Genomic DNA, 21241 nt, shown 5'->3' with positions numbered 1-21241 from the left:
TTAGCTTGATAAAGGGGCGGCTGCCCTGAAACGTCGCTATAATGGCTGTTATTGAATAAAAGAGCTTATATTATAGCCTATTTGTAACAGGGCTCTGTATTTGGTACTGACAAACATTGAGCAAAGCAGAGTGACTGTCGATCACCTCGCCCAATCACAGCGTCAGCTAATAAAATTCTCCACAATCGATAAAAAGTTCCGTTTTTAGAGGTCCGTAGATCAGCAGCTGATTCCAGGAGGCCAGGAACACTCTAGGCGGTGCGTGAAAGTTTGCGTTTTGCTGCATATGCGTTTGTGCGTATTAAGGAAGTTTAGAGGTTATTAAGCTGTTGCTTATCTTTTAGAGCTAAGAGGACATTCTGAGTTCAGGTCCGCTTCAAAAACAGGCAGTAGCCTCCTGCAGCTTCAGTAATTTCAAAAGCTCTGCATTCAGTATGTACTGACCCTCAGATAGGAAAGGGTTACATTTTCTTAGCAAAGTGAAAGTAAGTTAGTTTCATTTCGAGCTGTTCTGACTCCTCGCCTGTTCAAAAACAAGTTGCGTAGAGGGGGCCACCACCCGTATAACGATCACGTCGGATGGGACACTGAGTGATCGCACGAGTTCCGAATCGCACCGATAAGAGAGACACAGAATAATTAGGCTTGCTATAGGAGACAACGCCCTGCAGTTAGGTAAGTGCCGCCCTCCCCCCAACCCCAACCAGTACCAGCTTCCAGCATGTACCCACCATGTAGGGGCTTTAAGGGACCATTTCCACTAGTGCGGTGCGATTCGTAGGTGAATTTTAACGCAAAAACGTGTTAAAATTTGCATCTGTTTGTAAGTATGCGAATTTAACCATGTCAGTGCCTGTGTGCTTTTACATTGTTTTGAAGTGAAAACGTATGCGAGTTCGCATGGAACATTCGCATAGCGAAAACACAGGCGAATTTCCTATTAAATACATTACAGGCGTATCGCACACTAGCCTTGCGGTGAGCGAATTCTGATGGCCAGAATCCCTTTGATTTATATTGGTTATGCGAATCTGCATGTAGAAAACGCAAATCCTAAAAGAAATCTGCACAGTTTCTACTTCCTGATTCATGGAAGCAGACATATTGTTTACAGCCTGTGCTTTCACATGGGTTTATCTGCCTAATCTGCTATGGCAGTCAGGTGACACAGCTGAGGGGTCAAATTACACTGGTGATTAGACACAAATGAGGGGGAATTAGACAGGCGAAACTCTCTAAATACATACAGGGTGCATTACTCTCTGTTTTCCTTTTGTCCTGTGCAAGAGTTCAGGTCCACTTTAAGCCAGTGAGACATACTGTATATACAGGCAGTTTGTTTGTAAGTTGAATATGTAAGTTGAGTCCAGTACTGTTGAAATATGGACAAATGATTTACCTTCGGACAACTGTAGATGTGGACATAATATATAAACTATGTTCTTTTTGTTGTTTTAAACATGCTTTAAATTTGTTTAAAGCGGGATCGTCACTATAAAAATCAAATTTCATCAGCAACTTGTCTGAATGTATTAAAGGGATACTTAAGTCAAGGGTGAAAAATGAGCTTCCCTCAGCCTCCTGCAGCTGATCGGTGCCCTCGCAGCCCCGCTCCGATGCTCCTGGACCCACCGGCGGCGACTTCCGGTTTCGCCGTCACCGGCCGACAGGCATGGGAACGCGAGTGATTCTTCGCGTTCCCAGCCACAATAGCACCCCCTATACTGCTATTGCGGCTGGGAAGTCAGGGAAGTGGGTGGAGCCTATAACAGCCAATCAAAATTCACCTGTTCATTTTCAAGTGGAATAATTAAATTGCTGCCATTTTTACACTGTTAATAGCAAATGCCTCAAACCTGCTACAGTTGGTCATTGGGTGACTGGGGTTCAAATGCTGGAGAGGGGCGGAGCCACAAACAGCCTATCTGATTTGTTTAATTTCTATGGGAATATACAAATTATTGATTCCAATGACCCCAAAGGTCACAAACTTGGTCATTGAGTGTTTGTGTGTTAGGGTTAGAAAGTGGGCAGAGCCAAAACCAGTCAAATACATACCCGGGAAACGCTGGGCCATCAGTGGGTGGAGACTAATACAAATTTCACTGGAAAATGTAAACTGCAGCCATTCTTACACTGTTAATGGCAGGGTTTTTAAACTTTGCACAGTTGGTCACTGGGTGACTGGGATGAATATTCAGAAAAGTGGGTGGAGCCTACAACAGTAAATCAAACTTCACCTATTGCTTTTCAAGGGGAATATGTAATTGCTACCATTCTTGCACTGTTAATGGCACAGGCTTCAAACCTGCTACAGTTGGTCATTGGGTGACTGGGGTTCAAATTCAGAAAAGGGTGTGGAGCCACAAACAGCCAATCAGATTTTTTCATTTCAATGCAAATTATTGATACCAAAGACCGCAAAGCTCACAAACTTGGTCATTGAGTAATTGTGTGTTAGGGTTAGAAAAAGTAGGCGGAGCCAACACCAGCCAAATACATACCCGGGCAACGCCAGGCAATCAGCTAGTCTATAATATATTCCTCCTCTTACATGTATTCCCCTGCCTAGCAGCTTATCTGAAACATGATCCTCTGCTCACTGTTTACAAGCAAGGCTGAGGTGACTCAGCGATTGGAGGAGAAAAGAAAAAAAAAAGTAAAGGGAAGAAATGACATCAGGATTTAGGGCTTGATTCACAAAAGGGTGATAACTCAGTTATCACGCTTAAAAGCTTTGCATGTTCAAACTAGGGTGCAAACTACTTAGCACCCTAGTTTGCATGTGCAAAGCTTTTATAGCATGATAACTGAGTTTTTAGGCGTGATAACTGAGTTATCACGATTTTGTGAATCAAACCCTTAGCCTAAACTGTGGGCAAAAGACATGAATTCTCTTCATTTACTATATAACATTCACTGAAATGAAAACGTAGACAGTACAATACATGTGTTATGTAAGTAGATCAAGTATTTATGCACTTATACATGTGTTTTTTTCCCTGGCATAGTATGGCTAATCCTACTGCTTTAAACTACTTAGGGCTCGTTTCCATTGCACTTTCAGACGCGCTTATGGAAAAGTGATCGCAGGGACAGCAGACAGTACATGTACTGCACTGTCTGCTGTTTCCATACATGTGCTGCGATTCACCGCTGAATCGCAGCACACGGTTTCCTGCATTTTGGGACTATTGCGCCAGCAATCACATACAGTGTAATGAATGGGATCGCAAGCTCCATAAACAACATAAGGACACGCACACAAAGCTCCGTCCCACCGAGAGTGACGCGCATTGCAATGCAGTGGAAACGAGCCCTCAGGGCTGGTGCACACCGAGCGGCTTTTTCAGCGTTTCTGCAGCTGCTTCCGGCTGCGGATACGCTTGGTCAATGTATCTCAATGGGCTGGGTCACACCAGAGCGGGAGGCGTTTTGCAGAAACGCATACTCCCGGGGTGAGGCATATTTTGGATTGCGGATGCGCTTCTGCCTCAATGTTAAGTATAGTAAAAACGCAAACCGCTCTGAAAAACGCCTGTTCAGAGCGGTTTGCCAGGCGTTTTTGTTACAGAAGCTGTTCAGTAACAGCTTTACTGTAACAATATATGAAATCTACTACACCAAAAACGCTTCCCAAAACCGCAAAACGCTAGCTGAAACGCTACAGAAAAAGAAGAAAAAGCGTTTCAAAATCTGCTAGCATTTTGCGGATCTGCTAGCGGTTTTTGGTGTGCACCAGGCCTTAGAGCTTATACAACACTGTAACCTGAAACAACAAAAATACTGTATGTAATTTAAAAAAAAAAAGTAATGTATATTTTTGTACGTGCAGACAACTTTGTATGTAAAAATCCCCCCTTCTATTATTTTGTTGTACTAGGTTTAGACTGATATTTATCTTATCTGTGTACCTAGCATTAGACTGCTGTGAACATCTCTAGGCTTTGTGTGTTTTCGCATCCATATGCCTTGGATGTCTGAAGACATTTCAGTATAGAAATACTTCCACCGCAGCGGACGTCTATAGGCATTTTTGCTTCCCCATATTTCTTTGCCACAAAGGGGAAGTTGGTAGATGTCTAAAAGGCGTTTTGGCTCAGTGCCGACTTTCTACTTTACTTAAGAAAAGCAAATAATTCTAAGTTGATGCAGAACTATGCAAATATTATTGCAAGTCTATGCAGCTTGAAAATGTGACCAGTGAAATGATTTCACTGCAAGATCTGATTAGTCCAAGGGAGGACATTAGTGTTGAGAGTGGAGAGGGGGGAGGTTATTGTTAGAAGTGGAGAGGCAAAGGTTAGTAATATAAGTGGAGGGAGGAAGGTTAGTGTTAGTAGTGGAGGGAGGAAGGTTAGTGTTAGGAGAGGAGAGGGGAGGTTAGTGTTAGGTGTGGAGAGGGGAGAGGTTAGTGTTAGGAGTGGAGGGAGGAAGGTCAGTGTTAGGAGTGGAGGGAGGAAGGTTAGTGTTAGGAGAGGAGAGGGGAGGTTAGTGTTAGGAGAGGAGAGGGGAGGTTAGTGTTAGGAGAGGAGAGGAGAGGGGAGGTTAGTGTTAGGAGTGGAGGGAGGAAGGTTAGTGTTAGGAGAGGGGAGGTTAGTGTTAGAAGTGGAGAGGGGAAGGTTAGTGTTAGGAGTGGAGTGGGGAAGGTTAGTGTTAGGAGTGGAGTGGAGAGGGGAAGGTTAGTGTTAGGAGTGGAGAGGGGGGGAGGACAGTGTTAGGAGAGGAGAGGGGGGAGGTTAGTGTTAGGAGTGGAGAGGGGGGGAGGACAGTGTTAGGAGAGGAGAGGGGAGGTTAGTGTTAGGAGTGGAGAGGGGGGGAGGACAGTGTTAGGAGAGGAGAGGGGAGGTTAGTGTTAGGAGTGGAGAGGGGGAGGACAGTGTTAGGAGAGGAGAGAGGGGAGGTTAGTGTTAGGAGTGGAGAGGGGGGAGGTTAGTGTTAGGAGTGGAGAGGGGAGGTTAGTGTTAGGAGTGGAGAGGGGAGGTTAGTGTTAGGAGTGGAGAGTGGGGAGGTTAGTGTTAGGAGTGGAGAGGGGGGAGGTTAGTGTTAGGAGTGGAGGGGGGGAGGTTAGTGTTAGGAGAGGAGAGGGGAGGTTAGTGTTAGGAGTGGAGAGGGGGGAGGTTAGTGTTAGGAGTGGAGAGGGGGGAGGTTAGTGTTAGGAGTGGAGGGGGGGGGGGGAGGTTAGTGTTAGGAGAGGAGAGGGGAGGTTAGTGTTAGTAGTGGAGAGGGGGGAGGTTAGTGTTAGGAGAGGAGAGGGGAGGTTAGTGTGAGGAGAGGGGAGGTTAGTGTTAGGAGTGGAGAGGGGGGAAGTTAGTGTTAGTAGTGGAGAGGGAGGAGGTTAGTGTTAGGAGAGGAGAGGGGAGGTTAGTGTTAGGAGAGGAGAGGGGAGGACAGTGTTAGGAGAGGAGAGGGGAGGTTAGTTTTAGGAGTGGAGAGGGGGGAGGATAGTGTTAGGAGTAGAGAGGGGGAGGTTAGTGTTAGGAGTGGAGAGGGGGGAGGTTAGTGTTAGGAGAGGAGTGGAGAGGATAGTGTCAGGAGTGGAGAGGAGGAGGTTAGTGTTAAGAGAGGGTAAAGGTTAGTGTAAGTAGTAGAAGGAGGGAGGTTATTGTTAGAGGTGGAGAGAACAAGATTAGTGTTATGAGTGAATAGGGTGAGGTTATTGTTTGTTAGGAGCGAAAAGTGTAAAGTTTAGAGTCAGGAGTGGGGAGGGAGAGGCTAGTGCTAGGCATGGGGGGGGGGGGTTAGTGTTAGGAATGGCGAGGGTGGAGGTTAGTGTTAGGAGTGGAGAGGGGGAGGTCAGTGTTAGGAGTGGAGGGGAGGGTTAGTGTTAGGAATGGAGAGGGTGGAGATTAGTGTTAGGAATGAAGAGGGGGCAGTTTGTGTTTGGCGTGGAGAGGGAGGAGGTTAGTGTTGAGAGTGGAAGGGGAAAGGTTAGGAATGAAAAGGGGAATGTTACTGTTTGTTAGTAGTGGAGAGTGAGGAGTTTAGTGTCAGGATTGGAAGCAGGGGTGGCATCAGCAGGAACAAGTCGAGTGCAAGCTTTGCGTTGTAATGGAGAGTGTCCAGATATTACAGACATTATAACCATTGGTAATATTTTGCACTTAAATTAACTACCGTATTTTGACGAAAATCAACTGCAGAGGTATTCCAGCCACTGCATGCTAGCTAAACTAGCATACGTAATGTAAGTTTGATGAATGATGTCACAGTGGGCTTGATTCACAAAAGAGTGCTAACTGTTAGCACGGCCGTTTTCGCGCGAATTTTCGCATTGTGCACGATTGTGAATTTTCACGCGAAATGATAACGATTTCGCGCGCAAACGCGAATTTTTGCGCGAAAACGATATCGATTTCGGGTGAAAATTCCCGTTTGCACGTGAAAATTCACGATCGTGCACAATGCGAAAATTCGTGCGAAAACGGCCATGCTAACAGTTAGCACTCTTTTGTGAATCAAGCCCAGTGAATCATTACTACCAGCGGCTTGTTGGTGTTGAGGTCAGAGAGGACAGTTTAGTCTCACACTCTGAGGAACAACGTCAGCAATGCCTAGCACTGTGGTCAGGGTAAAAGGAAATAACAGAAAATATTTTCATTCAACAACAGGAAATTGTGCAACAAGGGACTTTCTAGATGCCTGTTCTTACTGGTACAGACTAGACAGAGCACTGCAAGGCCTCAGCAGCAGCTGTCTCTGACAGAATTATCACCATTCAGAAAAATATCTGAGGTATACGTTTGATCTTTTTTTTTTGCAGTTTCAATGTCCTTGTAACGATTTGTGTCAGCAAGGAACAGAATTCTGATTATTAGGTGATCTGCAGTATCACCTATAATGCAGATATATACCTGATTATATGGTGATCTGCAGAATCACCAATAATACAAGTATACCAGACAGCTGATGTGACAACAAATATCAATGAGTGTTTGGTGCAACAGTAATACTGATAGGTTCAGCAATACCTCACCAAAGGAGCTGGTGGGTACTATCAGTACAGCGCCCCTCACCAGAGTCAAGGGCCCTCTGGTGAGTGTAGAGTGGTCAGACTAATCGGGTTGGCAACAGACAGACAGATGCAGTACAAAATCGGAAGGCAGAGACGGGAAGATATAAACAGGCAGAGTCGGCAGCAAGATCAGATAGGCAGAGGTACAGAATCACTGAGCAAGAGAGTGGTCAGAACGAGCCAGAGTCATGCACAAATAATAACACAGTAAAGTATAAATTTTAAAGGGAAGGTTCAGGGACTATGAAAAAAAAAAAATCCTTATCCACTTACCTGGGGCTTCCTCCAGCCCGTGGCAGGCAGGAGGTGCCCTCAGCGCCGCTCCGCAGGCTCCCGGTGGTCTCCGGTGGCCGACCCCACCTGGCCAGGCCGCCCGGCGGCCAGGTCGGGCCTCTTCTGCGCTCCACGCCGGCGCGCTGACGTCATCAGACGTCCTCCGGGCTGTACTGCGCAGGCTCAGTAGTTCTGAGCCTGCGCAGTACAGCCCGGAGGACGTCCGATGACGTCAGCGCGCCAGCGTGGAACGCACCATGGAGCGCAGAAGAGGCCCGACCTGGCCGCCGGCCTGGCCAGTTCGGGTCGGCCACCGGAGACCACCGGGAGCCTGCGGAGCGGCGCCGAGGGCACCTCCTGCCTGCCACGGGCTGGAGGAAGCCCCAGGTAAGTGGATAAGGATTTTTATTTTTTTTCATAGTCCCTGAACCTTTCCTTTAAGGCTATCAAACAACTCCTAGCTTGTGTGAAATCCCCGGTTACCTCCCGGATCAAAGCACACCGGAACTATCTAAGGGTCTGAGCGCTAACACCAAATATTCGCAACAGCAGACAAGTTGCGAGTGATACAGCTAGGCTTATGAAGCAGAGGAGATCCTACTGGCCCGCCCCCTCCTATCAACCAATGAGGAGCGGCGAGCGTCTCGTCTGACACCAGCCGGTCAGCTGACGCGCCTCCTCCCCGCATAAAGGTCCTGACTGTGCGCGCGCAAGGCAACCCTATGTGCAACTGACAGTTCCGTCCTCAGCGTGCTAGACGCCTGAGGCCTGGATACACTGCTAGACAGGGAGCTGGAGGCAGCTGCGGTGGTAGCGCTGTTCACCGCCGCTGCCTCTCCAGCGTTTGTTACAGTACCCCCCCCCCCCCCCCCCCCCCTTGAGGCGTGGACTCCGGACACGTCCTGCATGGCTTCTCAGGGTGCAACTCATGAAACTTTTTACTAAGTTCTTCAGCATGCATGCGATGAGCCGGCACCCAAGATCTTTCCTCAGGCCCATACCCCTTCTAATGAACAAGGTACTGTACCGAGTTACGCACCCGCCGAGAGTCCAAAATCCACTCAATCTCATACTCAGGTTCCCCATCAATTATCTCAGGGGGGGGAGAGAGGAATCCACATGCACAGCCGGTTTCAACAAAGACACATGGAATGACTTAACACCTCTCATACTGGGTGGTAGTGAAATGACATAAGTGACATTATTAATCTTTTTGGACACCGGGTATGGACCTATAAATCTGGGACCCAATTTTGCTGATGGCTGTTTCAGCGCCAAATGTTGAGTTGAAACCCAGACCATGTCTCCGGGTTCAAAGTCCCACTCTACAGATCGCTTTCTATCAGCCTGCTTTTTCTGGGTCTGGAAGGCCTTTTCCAGGTTCCCTTTGACCATGGTCCAAATCTCCTTAAAAGATCCCTGCCACTCTTCCAAATCAGGGAAAGGAGAAGACACCACTGGCAATGGAGAGAATTTGGGAGATCTCCCCGTCACCACCTGAAAGGGAGAAAAGCCTGAAGAGGAACTTTTCAGGTTGTTATGCGCAAATTCTGCGAATGGCAAGAACTTCGCCCATTCTAACTGCGCATCAGCCACATAGCATCTAAGGAACTGCCCTAAAGACTGATTAACCCTCTCAGTTTGCCCATTGGTCTGTGGGTGGTAGCCGGAGGAAAATGACAGGTTCATTCCAAGATGATGACAGAAGGCTCTCCAGAATTTGGACACAAACTGGACTCCCCTATCTGACACCACATTTTCTGGTATACCATGTAAACGGAAAATGTGATGAATGAAGAGACCCGCCAGTTCCTGGGCATAAGGGAGTCCGTCCAATGGAATAAAGTGAGCCATTTTGCTGAACCTGTCGACTACCACCCATAGGACAGTTTTCCCCTCAGACCTGGGGAGTTCGCCCACAAAGTCCATGGACAAATGGGTCCATGGTTCCTCAGGTACTGGTAAAGACTGAAGGGTACCCACAGGAGCCTGTCTGGATGGCTTATTCCTGGCACAAACTGAACAGTTTCTGACAAATTCCCTACAATCAAGGATCAGTAATGGCCACCACACACACCTAGACAGTAAATCCTGTGTTCTAGCCACCCCGGGGTACCCTACATTTTTATGTGCATGAAACAATTGTAAAATTTGCAGCCGCAAATGAAGTGGCACAAATAGAACTCCGTCAGGTTTCCCCTCGGGAACATCCTGTTGATAAGGCCCCAAAGTAAGTGACCAGTCCTCCCAGGTCTCGGTGGCTGCCACAACAACTTTTTCGGGCAGAATGTTCTCAGGAGTTGGTGGTGGTACTGTCTCGGGCTCAAAACATGTAGACAGGGCATCTGCCTTGACATTTTTACTCCCTGGCTTATACGTGATGATAAACCTAAATCTCGAAAAGAAAAATGACCAGCGGGCCTGTCGAGGACTAAGCCTCTTGGCCCCTTCAATATATTCCAAGTTTTTATGATCAGTATAGACTGTAATCATATGTTCTGCCCCCTCGAGCCAATGACGCCATTCCTCAAACGCGAGTTTAATGGCTAATAGCTCTCGGTTACCGACATCGTAATTTCTCTCCACAGGAGAGAATTTGCGTGAGAAGAAAGTGCATGGATGCAATCTGCCCTGGAAACCGAGTGTTGAGACAGTACAGCCCCGACCCCAATCTCTGATACATCCACCTCAACTATAAAAGGACAGGTGACATCGACAGGTCGCAAAATAGGGGCGGAGCAAAACAAGCTCTTCAGAGATGAAAAAGCAGAGTGTGCTTCGGGTGACCAATTATAAGTGTCAGCTCCTTTTCTGGTGAGGTTAGTAAGAGGTGACACTAAAGAAGAAAATCCCTTGATACATTTTCTGTAATAATTGGCGAAGCCAAGAAATCTTTGGAGTGCCTTCAACCCCATGGGCTGAGGCCACTCCAAAAGGGCAGCTACTTTCTTGGGGTCCATGGAGAGTCCTGAGGTCGAAATGATATACCCCAAGAAAGGAACCTCCGACACCTCAAAAAGACATTTCTCAATCTTTGCATATACTGTCTCAGTTTTCTCAGGACAAACTTCACATGCTCCCTGTGTTTATCTAGACTGGGTGAGAAAATCAGTATATCATCCAGATATACCAAGACGAATCGTCCCAAGACCTCTCGGAAAATCTCATTGACCAACTCTTGGAAGACGGCAGGAGCGTTACACAACCCGAAGGGCATAACCAGGTATTCGTAGTGCCCGTCAGGTGTGTTAAATGCCGTCTTCCATTCGTCACCCTCTCTTATGCGTACCAGGTTGTATGCCCCTCTTAAATCGAGTTTAGAAAAGACACATGCATCAGTAACCTGGGAGAACAAGTCGTCAATTAACGGGAGTGGGTAACGATTCTTTATGGTAATCTTATTTAGTTCTCGATAATCTATGCAGGGGCGAAGCCCACCGTCTTTTTTTTTTTTTTTTTTTTTAACAAAAAAGAACCCTGCTCCGGCCGGAGACTTAGAATGACGGATAAAACCTTTGGCAAGGTTTTCTTTAATGTAGTCCTGCATAGCGAGTTTTTCAGTAGCGGACAGGTTATACAAATGACCTCTAGGGGGCATACAACCAGGCCTTAAATCAATGGGGCAGTCAAAACTTCTGTGTGGGGGAAGTTTGTCCACCCACTTAGGACAAAAAACATCAGCAAGTTCTGCATACTGTGCAGGTAACCCTTCTACTTGGATCTTGGTGGTGCAAACAGCAACTTTCTCTATACAATGATGATGGCAAAAGGAGGACCAGCTAAGCAACTGGCCGGAGCTCCAATCTATCTGAGGAGAATGCTTTTGCAGCCACGGCATCCCAAGGATCACAGTAGAAGTGGCCATTTTAAGCACAAAAAATTGTATTTGTTCTCTATGCAATACCCCCACATGACACAACAGACTCGGGGTCTGAGACAGAGGCTGACTCCCTTGAAGTGGAGAGTCATCTACTGCTGTGAGAACAATCTGTCTGTCTAAGGGGAGCAGGGGGATCCCCAATTCCTTAACAAAATCATAATCTATAAAATTGGCGGCAGAACCCGAGTCTATAAATGCCTGGGTAGACCGGACTTGATCTTTCCAGGAAATAGAACAAGGGAGTAGTAACCGATTATCAATTAGAGGTAACACTGGCTCGCCTAGGGTAGTACCTCTAGCTACTCCTAGGCGGCAGAGTTCCGCCTTTTTAGGACAGTTCTGTACTATATGGCCCTTTTCTGCGCAATATAGACAGAGCGCCTCCGACCGTCTCCGATTTTTCTCGACCTCGGACAATTTAGAATGTCCGAACTGCATCGGTTCATCCTGAGGAAGAGAAGGGGTAGGAGAGGTGACGGGAACCGACCTCACAGAGTGTCTACCACAAGCTTGCTTTTGATAACGAATACGGCGATCTATTCTTACTGCAAGTGTGATTGCATCGTCAACAGTCTTGGGTTCGGGATGACTTAGCATTACATCCACAAAGGGGTCAGATAACCCAGATAATAAACAGTCTAACAAGGCGAATTGTCCCCACCTAGCCGATACTGCCCACCATCTAAACTCTGCAGCATAGGTCTCAGCGGTGTTCTGTCCCTGCCTGAGATTTTTAAGTTTCCTCTCAGCAGTGACTGCGATATCTGGATCATCGTATATATGACAGCCATTGATTTGAAAAAATTCTGCACTGAAGTTAATGCCTCATGACCACTAGGAAGACTGTAAGCCCATGTCTGTGAATCCCCTGATAAAAGTGTTTTAATGAAGGTTACCCTCTGACTCTCAGTCCCTGATGAAATAGGTCTCATCTTAAAGTAAGAAAGGCAGCGGTTTCTGAAATTCTGGAAATCAGATGTGTGCCCTGAAAATTTTCCCGGCATAGGCATTCTAGGCTCTATAACTGGAGGGGACTGCACTGGTACAGTTGCAGTCTGGAGGGTGCGGACCACCCCAGACAGCTGGGTGATCTGAGTCTGTTGGGTATTGACCAATACGGTTAAATTGTTCACCGCTGGGGTCAAGGCCTCAACCTGGCTACGCAGTGCGTCCATAGACATTTTGGTCTGCTGTTCTGTAACGATTTGTGTCAGCAAGGAACAGAATTCTGATTATTAGGTGATCCGCAGTATCACCTAATGCAGATATATACCTGATTATATGGTGATCTGCAGAATAACCTATAATACTGGTATATCAGAAGCTGATATGACAACAAATATCAATGAGTGTTTGGTGCAACAGTAATACTGATAGGTTCAGCAATACCTCACCAGAGGAGCTGGTGGGTACTATCAGTACAGCGCCCCTCACCAGAGTCAAGGGCCCTCTGGTGAGTGTAGAGTGGTCAGACAGATCGTATTTGGCAACAGACAGACAGATGCAGTACAAAATCGGAAGGCAGAGACAGGAAGACATAAACAGGCAGAGTCGGCAGCAAGATCAGATAGGCAGAGGTACAGAATCACTGAGCATAAGAGTGGTCAGAACGAGCCAGAGTCATGCACAAATAATAACACAGTAATGTAAATCTTAAAGGGAAGGTTCAGGGACTATGAAAAAAAAAATCCTTATCCACTTACCTGGGGCTTCCTCCAGCCCATGGCAGGCAGGAGGTGCGCAGGCTCAGAACTACTGAAGAGGGGGGCGGGGGGGAGACGTCCGCCCTTCCCCGCTGTGCCCAATGCTTTCCTTCTCTGCGCTGCTCCCCTCCTGCTGGGGGGACACCTGGCTACCTGGGGACATATACACCTGCCTACATATACTGGGGACATATACCCCTGGCTACATATACTGGGCACATATACCCCTGGCTACATATACTGGGCACATAAACCCCTGGCTACATATACTGGGCACATATACCCCTGCCTACATATACTGGGCACATATACCCCTGGCTACATACTGGGCACATATACTCCTGCCTACATATACTGGGCACATATACCCCTGCCTACATATACTGGGGATATATACCCCTGACTACATATACTGGGGACATATACACCTGCCTACATATACTAGGCACATATACCTCTGGCTACATATACTGGGCACATATACCACTGCCTACATATACTGGGCACATATACCCATGGCTACATATACTGGGCACATATACCCCTGCCTACATATACTGGGCACATATACCCCTGCCTACATATACTGGGGACATAAAACCATGACTACATATACTGGGGACATATACACCTGCCTACATATACTGGGCACATATACCCCTGCCTACATATACTGGGCACATATACCCCTGCCTACATATACTGGGCACATATACCCCTGCCTACATATACTGGGGACATATACCCATGACTACATATACTGGGGACATATACCCATGACTACATATACTGGGGACATATACCCCTGCCTACATATACTGGGCACATATACCCCTGGCTACATATACTGGGCACATATACCCCTGCCTATATACTGGGCACATATACCCCTGCCTACATATACTGGGGACATATACCCATGACTACATATACTGGGGACATATACACCTGCCTACATATACTGGGCACATATACCCCTGCCTACATATACTGGGGACATATACCCCTGACTACATATACTGGGCACATATACCACTGCCTACATATACTGGGGACATATACTCCTGACTACATATACTGGGGACATATACCCCTGACTGCATATACTGGGGACATATACCCCTGCCTACATATACTGGGCACATATACCCCTGCCTACATATACTGGGCACATATACCCCTGCCTACATATACTGGGCACATATACCCCTGCCTACATATACTGGGCACATATACCCCTGGCTACATATACTGGGCACATATACCCCTGGCTACGTATACTGGGGACTACTATACCCCTGACTACATATACTGGGCACCTATACCCCTTGCTACATATACTGGGCACATATAGCCCTGCCTACATATACTGGGGACATATACCCCTGCCTACATATACTGGGCACATATACCCCTGTCTACATACACTGGGCACATATACACCTGCCTACATATACTGGGCACATATGCCCCTGCCTACATATACTGGGCACATATACCTCTGGCTACATATACTGGGCACATATACCCCCTGGCTACATATACTGGGACAGCTATACACCTGGCTACATATACTAGGGACTACTACACACCTGGCTACTTATGGAACATATACGCCTGGCTACCTATTCTGGGGACAACTATACTCATGGCTTCTTATACTGGGGACACCTGTAGACCTGGCTACCTATACTGGGGGTACCTATTTTGGGGGAACTGCTGTCAGATTATCTGCATTTTTGGGGAACCGCTGTTAACAGATTAAGTGTATTTTGGGAAACTGCTGCAGATTGTGTATGTTTGGGGGTTACGTGTATTTTGGGTGATTCGCTGTCAGGTTTTGCGTATTTTGGGGAACTGCTTCCAGATTATGAGTATGTTGGGGGGACTGCTACTGCCACATTGTCTATTTTTGGGGAACCACTGCCATATTATCTGTATTTTGGAGGAACTTCTACCAGATTATGTGTCTTTTTGGTGAAATGCTGTCAGATTACATCTATTTTTGGGGGATACACTACGGCAGAGCTCAAACTTCCCCGGCAGACCTTTTACATCACTGCTAAGGTCATGTATATTTGGCCCCACCCATTACCACACCCATATTATGCTTGACTACGCCCATTTTGTGGCACGCCGTGCGTAGCAAAGGTTTTTGGGGTGAGTCCACTCACCTTCACCTCTTTTCCTAGGACTAGACCCCTGAGGGTAACTAAACTTAACATGTCACCCCTGCCCAGTGGTGCTCAGCAGAGCTCGAATATTCGAGTAGCTCGAATATTCGAGCTCTTTTTCAGCTATTCGAGCTCGGTATTCGAGCTCCGAATAGCTGGAGCTATTCGAATGGGCTATTCGAGTGAACTCGAATAGCCCATTCACTATTCGCGCTATTCGAGCTAACAGCGCTATTCGAGCTCGAATACCGAGCTCGAATAGCGTCATAGCCCAGATTGATGTCCTTAGAGCCAATCAGAGGGCTCCCAGGCCCTCTGACGGCAGCCAATCACTGAGGGGGACCCTGGCCATCCCCTACCCTATAAATAGCGGCCGCCATGTTCTGTTTCTCCGTCCTTGCCCGACTTTGCACAGAGAGAGATCTGCTCCTTTGTGCGTTGGCTTAGCAAGAGCTTTATTGTGGTCATTTACCTAGCGTTTTTGCTCACATACACCTCCTATATACACCTATATTGTTGTTAGTTAGATAGACATTGTATTTTAGTTAGTAGCTTTTGTGTTACATAGAGAGAGACTCAGACAGCTGCTGCAGGCTTACAGCTTTAGGCCTCAGGGCCTTGCCTGTGTGGGCAGCTGTTCTCTCCTGTCCTCTGTTTATTTCTCATCTATACCAGTATTTCTGCTGTCCTTTAGTACTGATTGATTGTATTTTGTATTGTAGTTATATACTGTAACTGTACTAGGACACTCACTCAGTCACTGTTCATAGGCTACTAGCTCCTGCGTGTGCGTGCACTCACTGTCTGTGTACTGTACACACACTCTATTTCCTTCTGAATAGTTATATACTGTAACTGTACTAGGACACTCACTCACTGACACTGTTCATAGGCTACTAGCTCCTGCGTGTGCGTGCACTCACTGTCTGTGTACTGTAGTGTACACACACTCTATTTCCTTCTGAATAGTTATATACTGTAACTGTACTAGGACACTCACTGTCACTGTTCATAGGCTACTAGCTCCTGCGTGTGCGTGCACTCGCTGTCTGTGTACTGTAGTGTACACACACTCTATTTCCTTCTGAATAGTTATATACTGTAACTGTACTAGGACACTCACTGTCACTGTTCATAGGCTACTAGCTCCTGCATGTGCGTGCACTCACTGTCTGTGTACTGTACACACACTCTAATTCCTTCTGAATAGTTATATACTGTAACTGTACTAGGACACTCACTGTCACTGTTCATAGGCTACTAGCTCCTGCGTGTGCGTGCACTCACTGTCTGTGTACTGTACACACACTCTATTTCCTTCTGAATAGTTATATACTGTAACTGTACTAGGACACTCACTCACTGACACTGTTCATAGGCTACTAGCTCCTGCGTGTGCGTGCACTCACTGTCTGTGTACTGTAGTGTACACACACTCTATTTCCTTCTGAATAGTTATATACTGTAACTGTACTAGGACACTCACTGTCACTGTTCATAGGCTACTAGCTCCTGCGTGTGCGTGCACTCACTGTCTGTGTACTGTACACACACTCTATTTCCTTCTGAATAGTTATATACTGTAACTGTACTAGGACACTCACTCACTGACACTGTTCATAGGCTACTAGCTCCTGCGTGTGCGTGCACTCACTGTCTGTGTACTGTAGTGTACACACACTCTATTTCCTTCTGAATAGTTATATACTGTAACTGTACTAGGACACTCACTGTCACTGTTCATAGGCTACTAGCTCCTGCGTGTGCGTGCACTCACTGTCTGTGTACTGTACACACACTCTATTTCCTTTTGAATAGTTATATACTGTAACTGTACTAGGACACTCACTGACTGTCACTGTTCATAGGCTACTAGCTCCTGCGTGTGCGTGCACTCACTGTCTGTGTACTGTACACACACTCTATTTCCTTCTGAATAGTTATATACTGTAACTGTACTAGGACACTCACTCACTGACACTGTTCATAGGCTACTAGCTCCTGCGTGTGCGTGCACTCACTGTCTGTGTACTGTAGTGTACACACACTCTATTTCCTTCTGAATAGTTATATACTGTAACTGTACTAGGACACTCACTGTCACTGTTCATAGGCTACTAGCTCCTGCGTGTGCGTGCACTCACTGTCTGTGTACTGTAGTGTACACACACTCTATTTCCTTCTGAATAGTTATATACTGTAACTGTACTAGGACACTCACTGTCACTGTTCATAGGCTACTAGCTCCTGCGTGTGCGTGCACTCACTGTCTGTGTACTGTACACACACTCTATTTCCTTCTGATTACTGATTGATTATTGTAATTTCTGGTTGTACTTACTGTTACTACTTACTGTACTAGTAGGGACACTCAGTCACTGTTCATAGGCTAGCTCCTGCGTGTGCGTGCACTCACTCACTGTCTGTGTACACACACTCTATTTCCTTGTGATTATTACTACTGATTATTGTAACTTCTAGTTGTACTTACTGACTCTGTTACTACTTACTTACTGTACTAGACACTCACTCAGTCACCTCGCCCACCAACCCACTCCATTAAAGTACCCCACTTTTCACCCGCCCTTTTAAAAAACTTTTGTGTTTACGCCCAAAACATCGAAGATGTCTGGAAGTGGCAGCCAGCGCGGTTTGGGCAAGGGGAAGGGCAGCAAGGGAATCAGGAGGAGAGGGAGCAGCATTGTGGCAAGCCGCGGGCGCGGACACGCCACCATGCACAGTTCCGCAGCAGCAGCGTCAGTGGCTAACATTCCTCCTATAGCCACTGGCCGTGGACGCCTTGGGCGCTGCCCAGCAGGAGCATCTGCAACTCACGCTGCAGAGACACAGCAGCAGCAGCGTGTAGCACCTGCTCCGATTTTCCTCCAGCCGGGTCGGAAACGTCCCATTGAGGAATAGGATGCAGACACTGTGGTGCAACTGATGACGGAGGATGAGCAGCCCGCCATCAGCTCTGCATCCGAGGCCTCCACCCTCACCACCACCACCACCACCCCTGTTCGCAGCAGCCGCCCAGCAGGGCCTGGGGAGGAGGCCAGTTCACCGTCAGTCGCCGACCTGTCACTCAGCACTCTTTTGACCCCAGGCATGATGAGTCAATTGTCTGCTGTTGTTGGCGATTTGGAGGAGGAGATGCTGATGGGCACTTTGGGGGATGAGGGATTGGACAGCAAGACTGTGGTGACAGTCAAGCAGCCCATCCATGCATCAGGAGAGGAGTTTGGGGGGTCATCATCCCAGCAGGACATGTTTCAGGAGGGGGAGGATGATGATGACACGGTGACAGACAGAGACTGGGTGCCACCAGCTCCAGCTCGTCATCAGCAGCTCTGAGGAGGAGGAGGATGCGCTTGTGGGCCTTGCAAGGAGGCGCATCATTGCAAGCATTGGCAGCAGTAGGCAGGTCCCCCAGCCTGCTGGTGTCTCAGGCTCAGCAGCAGCAGCAGCAGCATCTGCCAGTACCACCACCAGCCGCACCCAAGCCCCCCCCCCCAACCACCACAGGGAGACAGGCAGCAGCGGTTCCATGCCGTAGGGGGTTGTTTTTGTCACCAATCTGGCGCTTTTTCACCATGCCCACAGTGTACAGCAAGTACGCCACTTGCAACCACTGTCAGCGGAAGTTGAGCAGAGGTGCAGACCCCTTAAAGTTCAGCACCAGCTCGCTCATCAACCACCTTGCTGCGAAACATTTCCACCAGCATGAGGAGTTCCAGAGGCTGAAGGCATCTGGTGCTGGCAGTGGCACCACACCCATCACTGCACAGCCTTCAGCAGCAGCAGCAGCAACAGCAGCCACCCGCCCTCCTGCTCCTCCAGCAGCACCAGCAGGAGTGCGGAAACGCACTGCTCCTCCCCCCTCTGCAACTCCTGCCGCCGACACTGAGGCCTGTTCTGGCAGCCAGTCCTCAGTGGCCTCCTCTGCTGTGTCTGCTGATTCCCGTGCCAGCAAAAGGCCACGCCAGAGCCTTTTGAGCGAGTCCTTCCAGGGGGTGGTTAGGGCTCTGCCTCCCAGCAGCCGTCGCGTGCGGCAGCTGAACGGCTTGCTGGCACGGGCCATGTGCTCCCAACTCCTGCCGTACACGCTCGTGCAGGAGGGGAGCGACATTCGTGCGCTGCTTGCTTGCGCAGCCCCAGACTGGCAGCTCCCCAGCAGACACTTCTTCGCCCGCAAGGCCATTCCTGCACTGCACCGCTTTGTGATGGCCAATGTGGAGCGAGGGCTGGAGAACGCGGTTGGTGAAAGGGTCCACGTCACCATGGACTCCTGGAGCAGCCGCTTCGGGACAGGCCGCTACCTGTCCTTCACTGTCCACTGGGTCAGCTTGGTGGAAGGGGGTGAGGATGGGAGAGCAGCAGCGGGCACAGCAGCAGCAGCAACACAGTGGGTGGTGCCACCCCGCAGGGTCGGGGGAACTGCAGCAGGTTCCTCCGATCCTCTGCCATCCTCCGGCACACCTGGCCAAACCTCCCGCCTCAGCAGCAGCGTGAAGGCCCGCCACTGCCAAGCGCTGCTGCACTTGGTCAGCCTTGGGAAGACCAAGCTGACGGCAACCCATGTGTTGGCCAAACTCCAGGAGCAGGAGAGGATTTGGCTGATCCCCAGAGACCTCAGAGTCGGAGAGGTGGTGGCCGACAATGGGGCCAATCTGGTTGCCGCAATAGACAGGGGAAACCTGACCCACATCTCCTGTCTTGCCCACGTGCTGAACCTGGTGGTGCAGAAGTTCTTGCGCACCTACCAGGGGATGGGCGAACTGCTGGAAACGGCAAGGAACGTTGTGTGTCACTTCCGGCGCTCGGCTGCAGCCTGTGCGAGCCTGGAAGACGTGCAAAAGGAGCTGGAGCTGCCACGCCATCGGCTGATCCTTGACGTTCTGACTCGCTGGAACTCCACCCTGGCGATGTTGGAGCGTCTGGTTGAACAGAAGCACGCTGTCAACCAGTACCTTGCCCAGGCCACTGTTTCCGCCGCTCAGAGAAGGGACAAGACCAGCAACATCCCGTCCATCGTCCCCGATTATGACTGGAGGCACATGCAGCAGGTGTGCTTAGTGCTGGCTCCCTTTCTGCAGGCCACTAACATGGTGAGCAGGGACCATGCTATGGTCTGCGAGTGGGTGCCCCTGGTTTGTCTGCTGAACAGGGCCCTCGATGCTTTGCTGGAACAGGGAGCGGCAGCCTTGGACCAGCAGGAGCGGCAAGCAGCTGCACAGTCCACCTCTGAGGGGGAGGAGGAGGAGGACTTGGTGGAGGTCCCTGACCTTGCTGCTGATGAGGGGGATCAGCACAGCGCAGCTGAGTTGGTGCGGGGGTGGAGAGAGGATGAGGCGGCAGAGGAGGAGGATGAGGAGGACAGCACTGGCGTCGATGTGCCAGCAGACATGGCCCGCCTCTTCCCAATGGCAGCGCACATGCTGACGTGCCTGCGCAGGGACCCCAGGGTGATCCAGATGAAGCAGAGGGAGGACATCTGGATCAGCATGATGTTGGACCCGCGCCTCAAGGGGAAGTTGAGCCAGTTCCTGACGCCTGCAGGAGGAGACCCAGCGCAACAAATAAGGAGCTTGCAGCAGGCCCTTGTTGAGCGCTTGGAGGAAGCCTTCCCCCAGCCTTCCACCCCCACTGTCCAGCCAGCAGAGAGGCAGCAGCAGGTGCCTGCATCCAGCAGCAAGCGCCCCACAGACCTGCTGTCTCTCAGCCACGAGCTCTACAGGACTGTAGAGGCTCTGGCAGCAGTGACTAGAGAGGAGGTGCATGCAGCAGCATCCTCCTCCGGTCACAGCCAGCGCCTGACCCGCATGATGGCTGACTACATGGGGTCCTACAGCGGGCTTGACAGCGATGCCCCTGTTGATCCCATGGAGTATTGGGTCAAGCGCCTGGAGATCTGGAGCGAGCTGGTGCAGTACGCCCTGGAAGTGCTGTCCTGCCCCCCCTTCCAGCGTGCTGTCCGAGCGCTGCTTCAGTGAAGCTGGTGGCGTGGTCACCGAGAAACTCTCACGTCTGTCTCACAAGTCTGTGGACAGACTGACGTTTCTCAAGATGAACCAGGCGTGGGTGGAAGGCGAGTTCCTGGCCCCTGTTGTCGGCGAGAGGGGGACATGAACTGGCTGCCGGAACTTAGAACCATCGTTAATGTGCCTTACCACCCTTTACCACCTCCTGACTCCTG

The 21241-nt window shown here is 49.1% G+C and overlaps 1 protein-coding gene across 3 annotated transcripts in view; it reads left to right on the top strand.

The window, feature by feature from the left end:
• The window catches only part of LOC137521963 (microtubule-associated protein futsch-like), a 286151-nt gene that overhangs the window by 34644 nt on the left and 230266 nt on the right, over positions 1–21241 (top strand). The window contains exon 1 of one of the 3 annotated variants that reach the window (XM_068241929.1): positions 560–675. The exons of the other annotated variants lie outside the window; for them this stretch is intronic. The gene's annotated coding sequence lies outside the window, so the exon portion shown is untranslated. Of the gene's footprint in view, positions 1–559; positions 676–21241 lie in introns of those variants that run through there. 3 annotated transcript variants of the gene reach the window in all.

Source organism: Hyperolius riggenbachi, chromosome 6 (genome assembly GCF_040937935.1).
Source record: "Hyperolius riggenbachi isolate aHypRig1 chromosome 6, aHypRig1.pri, whole genome shotgun sequence".
Taxonomy (NCBI): domain Eukaryota; kingdom Metazoa; phylum Chordata; class Amphibia; order Anura; family Hyperoliidae; genus Hyperolius; species Hyperolius riggenbachi.
Note: the sequence above shows the minus strand (reverse complement) of the source record. Positions and strands in the feature narration are given on the sequence as shown.